This window comes from Priapulus caudatus, unplaced genomic scaffold (assembly GCF_000485595.1).
Source record: "Priapulus caudatus unplaced genomic scaffold, Priapulus_caudatus-5.0.1 Scaffold1824, whole genome shotgun sequence".
Classification (NCBI taxonomy): domain Eukaryota; kingdom Metazoa; phylum Priapulida; class Priapulimorpha; order Priapulimorphida; family Priapulidae; genus Priapulus; species Priapulus caudatus.
The window spans coordinates 2,213-9,876 of NW_014578885.1; the positions used below are offsets into that span (position 1 = coordinate 2,213).

At 49.1% G+C, this 7,664-nt stretch overlaps 1 pseudogene; it reads right to left on the minus strand.

Moving 5' to 3' along the window:
• Positions 1 to 1,717: 1,717 nt before the first annotated feature.
• Positions 1,718 to 3,906, minus strand: LOC106817674 (annotated as a pseudogene).
• Between the last annotated feature and the right edge of the window lie 3,758 nt (positions 3,907 to 7,664).

The following is a 7,664-nucleotide window of genomic DNA, read 5'->3' on the forward strand; positions in this document are numbered from 1 at the left end:
GCCCTCAGTACATAACTCGCACCGCCTAACACATGCGCGCCGCGATGCGGTAATAGCTTCCCGAGAGAAAACTCAGTTGTTTTGCAATAGATGTATGCATTATACCTAAACGAGCGAGTTATTGCCTTAGCATAGATTTATACTGATATACATTCCCCCTCAGTTAGACATCGTTTAAAGAAATAGAGAGGATAGACCTTGCATTATAACACTGCTCATTGCATGCGCAAGAGTATTCTCACCAGAGAGTTTACTCACTTGTGTGATGAAATATGCATTTAGAAATGGTTTATGGGGTCTATCTCAGCATAGATTCCCTAATTAATACTTTGAATACAGTAACAGCTGTTTATAATTAGGTTAGAGCGCCCTAGCATGTAGGTACAATAACACACTTACTTTAGAACCTCGCACTCCTTTTCCCTTGGCCTCTCCGCTCGTCCGCCTGCTTTAACCTCCCTTCTTCTTCTACCGCCCCCAGCTAATCTTCCTTGGCCGCCTTTCCCGTTCTAGTCTATACACCTCTTCTGCCACGACAGCAAGCTAATATTCACGCAGATTTCCTCAGTCCGTACTGCATGCCTGAACCGATGCTCGCGCATGCCCAATATCTCCCGAGGAGGAGGAATATTTCTTTAATACTAATAAGTGGAGGGGAAGGAGGAGGAAAAGGAGGGGAGGAGGAGGAGAAGGAGGAGGGGGAGGCGTGGGAGGAGGGGGAGGAGCGGGCCACTGATCATGTACTTAGGCATAGGACAGAGTCATGGCAGGATGCTGCGGCTGAAGAGAAATTTTGAGATCGGATTTTCCCATGCACATCTCCTTCGGGCATGCCACTCTCTATTTTAAGCGCGTAAAATCGGCTGAAGAGCATTGCCGTAGGTGGCTAGGCGACGAAAGACCTGTGCGCCTTGTTCATGTACTGTATCATAGAGGCAGAAGAATGGCGAGATGCCGCGGCCCAAGTGAAATTTCTTATTCGGATTTTCCTATGCACATCTCCTTCGGGCATGCCACTCTCTATTTTTAGCGCGTAAAATCAGCCGAAACGCATTGCTGTGGGTGGCTATAAGGCGACGAGCGACATGCGCGCCATTGCGCACATACTTTATCACAGGGCAGGGAAATGGCGGCATACTCCGCCCGTAGTACAGTGTATATGATCTGATTTTGCCATGCACATATGCGTTGAGCATGCCCTGGTGCCCAGCCTCTCCATTTGATCAATAATAGCTATATTATGTGTATTCTTCCCCATTTCCCTCAACACTCGCTGTGCGAGCACGCCCACTATCTGCCAGAAGCTCGCTATTATAACTATATGTGTCGGGAATGAATATTGGTCTTGAGCAAGCATAAAACGCCACCGCACTAGTCACAGACATATTGAACGAAATTTGAATAAGCGTAGCCACGTGCACTAGACACATTCAATGCAATATATAGATTGAGGTGGAAGACGTACACGAGTGCATAATACTAGTAACGCAATTTCATGCCCTCAAAAACTAGGAGCGTTACTAATCCTTTTTTGTATTGAGGGGCAAAGGCACACGCAAGTTGTGTTCTGGGAAGGTGACCGCAGTTGACCATGTATCTACATTTCTCTGGGGGGCTGCCCCTTGAGAAATAGCTACGACCCTGGAAACTATTATATGCTACCAGACGCAGAGTGATTCAGAATCTTCAGTGTAATAATGTGGGGAAGACATTGTGAGGACTTTAAATCAAATCTATTCAAGATGAACCAAATATTTCCCAAACAACTGTTTTGCATCGAGTCATACAAAGAACAAATATAACCTTTAGAAATGGATCACTTCAGTGTATTTCCATGAACGTTCCTACACAACAGCGTAAACAATACCATTTCAACCAAACTTCATCATAACAAAAAACACATAATCTCATATAGTAAGTTAGTAACCTAACATTCATTTATAAAATATTATACTGTAAAACAAAACGTTTTGGCAAACAAAGATTGTTCAGACATCCATGTAATATTAAATTACTGCAAAAACGCATCCTATCCTGAACATACTCACTAAATGCTAACATGAACATTTACAATCCAATACATCCCAACAAACTGCCTACTTCTTACACATAGCAAGGTGTGATTCCCACTTCACGGGTGCACATCTGCCATGCTGCAAATTATCAGGTAATCGCTGCGTCTGCACGTGTGCATACATCCCAACAGCCCCTGACTACATCTTACACATAGCAAGGTGTGATTCCTGCTTCACAACTGCACGTCTGTGCGCATGCATGCATCACAACAGCCCCTGACTACATCTTAACCATAGCAAGGGTCACATCTGTAATGTCTGTGTGCATGCATACATTCTCCCTGGCTACATCTTACACATAGCAAGGTGTGATTCCTGCTTCACAACTGCACATCTGTGCGCAAGCATGCGTGCATCCAAACAGTCCCCTGACTACATCTTTTATACGTAGCAAGGTGTGATTCCTGCTTCACCACTGCGCATCTGTGCGCATGCATACATCACACCCCCCCCTACCCCGACTACTTCTCGCTCCGCCTGGCTTCGTGATTCATCAGCGCTCTCTCGATGACGGCAGCAGCGAACTCCACGTCGTCACTGCTCACGCACATCGGCGGCTTGATGCGGAACACGTTGCCATGGTGGCCGCCCTTGCCGAGCAGCAGCCCCGCGTCCTTGCACTCCTCCCAGATGTCGCCGACTTCCGCCGGCGGCAGCGGCGTTCTCTTGTCTCGGTCGGCGACGAGTTCGACGCCGATCATCAGTCCTTTGCCGCGGACGTCGCCGACGACCGCGTACCTCTCTCGCAGCCTCCGCATCGCCGCGATCATCTGCGTGCCGCGCTCGAGCGCCACCTGCTGGCAGCCGTCGTCGTCGATGGCGTCGAGGACGGCGCAGCCGACGGCGCACGCGAGCGGGTTTCCGCCGTACGTGTTGAAGTGCAGCGCCGACGACATCGTCGCGGCGACCGCCGGCGTCGTGACGACGGCGGCGAGCGGGAAGCCATCCTCCCTCTGCTACGCTGTTTACAATATCGTTGGTAATGAAGGCTTGAAAAAATCTGGCAGGCTCAAATGAAAAAACAACGCAAGACCTAATGGGTACGCCCGTAAAATACTTAAATATACGGATAAACGCCCAACGTAATTTTATGTACAGTGCTTTATCTCTACGGTGCAAGCACTGCGATACATACGCAAGCACTGGTAATCTCTACGAGTTGCGAGCACGCGCCGGACTCGTTTTTCCCAATGATAAACTGGTTTTTATCTGGCTACGTCATCCCCCCCCCGCCTAGAACGCGGTCGCCCTTGCGTCTTCGACTTCACTCGTAATCGTTAAATGAGGAGACAGTTTAAACCCGTCTAGCGCGAGGGGACAACATAAGTAGTCATATTGAGTACTTTGTGTTTCGTGTTGGCGTCGGCGCAGACAGTCGTGTGATTTTCTGGATCGAGTTAGTGAATTACGCAATATTACTCCGTATCGTAGTTTTCCGTGGAAACATATCAAGAAAGCGAACGCCGACTTGACAGGCGATGGTTGTGTGTCATCGCCTCTTCGCGTGACGGTTCATACTGCTATAATTAACGCCGTGTGTTCATTTAGCCTAAGTATGCGAGTCGCCCTGCTTGTGTCGCAAACGTCCAGTACGCTCAGCTATCCGCCGTGCGACGTACAGCCCAAAGCCTTACGAAGGTATGACTACGAGCGAAGCCATGGATCGTTGGAGAAAACTACGTCCAAGCCCCCTACTCACCTACTACAGGCATGAGCCGGTGGTATGCACTGCCAGGGACACATTGCAGTACCTGTGGGTACACCTAGCGCAAGCGATACCTTGACCTCTTCGGTCAGGAATCGTCACCGTCAGCCGTCGTGTCACTGTCATCCCAAGGTCAACAGGCGCTGAGCGAGCCAATGGAACCTTCTCTGGCAATCACTACGGAACATCTACCTGCACCACCGAAGACCACGAGTACGCGCCGCCTGAATGACAGCTGGTGGCGGCGTCCTCCTTCCGGTGCGGACCTCAAGGTGTGCTACCTTCACGAACAGGTCGGACTCGGCACGGCTTCGAAAAATACCGGAACCTCGCCGTGAGCACCTGGCCCCCCTCCGCGACACAGCGCGCCATTAACTACGTCGTCCGCGCTTCGCAACGCCTACCATGCGCCGCCGAAGCATCCCTGACAGCCCTGGTCGCTCTCACGTGCGAGCAGCAAGCTGGGCAGTATACAACCTTCCCGCACCTCATAGGAGTTCCGCTGTCCGCCGACTGCGCGGTCAATGACTGCCGACTGCTACTGCCGGCCGCGTGGGCGCGGCGCGCTGTGCGACTCCCCCGTCAGTACCGAACCGCCCGTGCCGCTGTGCCGCGGCGGCGAGTGCGCGCCGCCTGCGTACGCGTTAACGTCCGCTCACTCGATGACGCCGTCGCGGGCGATCACGAGTCGTGCGCGAAGGCGGCCCGGCGTGCGTTCATCCGTCGAGGCGATAACAAGGGCGTCTGGCGCACCGTGCAGTGTCCCGCGCGAAGCTACTGCGCGCGCCGTTTCGAGCTGCGGTGCGCTGTCGCCCGCGCCGGGCGGGCTTCTGCATTGCCCGACTAGGTGACAAAACCGGTCGGACGCACGAGGCGAGCACCCACCCGTTGAGCGACGCGCAGCTGCGCGACATCGTCCCACGCCGCGCCCCCATTAAGGGCAATCGGCAAACNGATCCCCCCCCAACGACCCGAATATCGTGACCGTACGTCGAGCGGTTAAGATTTGTGCCCAACTGTTGACGCACGGACGCACGGACGGACGGACGGACGGACGATCAAGCGATTCTACAAGCTGCATCTGACTATGTCAGATGAGCTAAAAATCTACAATTAGAAAGCATATAACTTAAGTAATCAATTAAATCTGGGACAATCATTAACCTCTATAAAGAAAATGTGAGGAGAGAAACAGTATATATACATATATATAGTAATTATATCAACCTGATCTAATCGGTAACCAAAAATGGATGAATCCACGTTTCCTGGATATCCATAGAATCTAAATGATGAAAATAGAAATATTATTGTTAATCGCAGACCTACAGTAGCTGGTTTGATAATTCACGTATATTAGGAAAGAATAGAGAACACTATTGAACTGAAGAGTCAACACTTGCATGTATTAACTACAGCATGTGACTACTAACACTTTATAGAAGAATGATATGTGTAACCTACTAAAAGTCATAACAATTTTCAATGGTTACTGGTGCTGATAGGGTCTATGTCTCCCAGGGTACTATCGGAGGGTACCCTTGGTACGGTTTGATATATCGGAAAGTACCTCGGGGTACTATACGATATGTGGCTGCGTACCCTGCATTGTCCCACCGTACCCTGACTTTACATAGCATACATACATGTTGTAAAACTAAAAAAATAAAAGCTAGCTCTTCGTTAAAAAAAAAAGAAAAAGAAAAATATAGTCAAACATAGCATACATTTTTATTGGATTGCGATGTTTTGAGGTTTCTTCTATGTGATGTGGTAACTTGACAGAGTGTATGTATTACGAAATCAGTTGGCTGAAAGTCAGGGTACGGTGGGACAATGGAGGGTACGCAGCCACATATCGTATATAGTACCTCGAGGTACTTTCCGATATATCGAACCGTACACAGGGTACCCTTCCGATAGTACCCTGGGGGACATAGACCCTATCAGCGTAACTGGTATAACTGACCTGCCCTTGAAGAAGGCAACGTAGAACAAAGACGAGTAAATATTGACAAACTGGAACAGAAACATCTTAAATGTGTAACTGTCCTCATATTCAGTGTATGCATGTGCGAGGGCATTCTGAAACAGAATAAAGCTCATCATTATAATGAGCACAATATGTGAATATATATATATATATGNATATATATATATATATATATACAACAGCAACAGTCTGTACAGATGCGTGCGTACGATAAGATTGCATGTTGAGAAACATTTAAACGGCACATACGTGGAAGTATTAGGCAATAGAGAGTACATAAACACATCTCAACTTTGTTAGTAAACACAACGTTTATTTACCGTCATTTTAGTACTGACCAGTACTGAAACGACCTACAAAATTACCCATCAATCCACCCTACCATCCACTCAGCCAGCCCGTCCGCCCGAGCGATCACCAAACAGACCCGCCCAACCAAGCCAACCACCCAAGACACCGGTCCACCCACGAACCCACCTACCCAACCACCCAACAACCCAAGCAACCAACCGACCGACCACCTAACCAACGCAGCCACCCACACATAAAAAGTTACGCATACACACTCAACCACACATCCACCCACACTCCCACCCACACAACCATCCATCCATCCATCCATCCATTCCCCCCCCCCACACACACACACGCACACGCGCACACACACACATATANAAATTCAGTAGTAACGAAATTCAATCGCGATTAAAAAAGATAACGCCGTGTATACGTGTGCTATTATTACTATTAAAATGTGCAGAGAGTGGGACCGGTTAACTAGCCGGTAACGTGGGTTGTGTGTCTGGGTTTGGGACTGCGCCAAGCCTTCCCTCCGTGTCCCTCACCCACGTACGAAACACGTGGATATATCACCGTATACGGCTGGGCAGTACGACACACCGGAATACGACAAACAAGCAGCGCCTCCTAATCACAGAACTTCAACAACACTCGCCAGGTCGCGAGATCTGGAACTGACCTCCCCCACCCCTCCCACGTACGGCCCCGTGACGTCATCGCTCCCATCGCGACCCAGTCATAGATATTTGATGACGGCGCGTGAACGATGGCGTGTATAATGAATGAGATCGCAACAGCAGCAGCAGCAGCAGCAGCAGCAGCAGGAGCAGCAGCAGCAGCAGCAGCAGCAGCAGCAGCAGCAGCAGCAGCAAGAAGGAGTGAATCGACGATGATTACCGACACGTCATTAGACTCACACGTATCTGCTGACCCACAATAGGACGCTCCACTTTTCACTTGAGAGAACCCCTGTACATAAGTCACCATCCTCGCCATGCTAGCCCTATTCCCAACCATAATCTAACCCTAATTCTAATCCCAACCTAACCCTAACCCCAACACCTAATAGTGACCCGAACCATAACTCTCACGCTCACCTCCCCTAACTCAAACTCGAACGCCAATCTAACCCTAACCCTAACCAAAACCATAATCCTAATAATAATATCATAGCCCTAGCCATAACCCTCACCCCATAAACCTAACCCTAACTCCAACTATAACCCTTACCAAGCCATTTCTCTGTCCCTAATCAATCTCAACCCTAAATCTGAAACCGATACCTAACCATCGTCTACCGGTGTAGCCCCGTCGCTTCCGCAACGTATAGGAGTCGGAGCGGGAGTCTGTAGCGAGAACGATATTATCCCTGATATAATCAAGAGCTAATTACAATCATTAAAACGTTATGTATTATTAACTCTTGATATAATCGTAAGCCTGGAAATTAATACCCGGGATGCGCAGGTAGGAAAGAAGCCAATGGCGGCGCTATAATAGGGTGGGTCCCCCAATTCCAGTTTAGCACACCTGATAAGTTTATCACATATGCGTACATTGAACTATCATTGATCTCTTTAGCACATCGAAT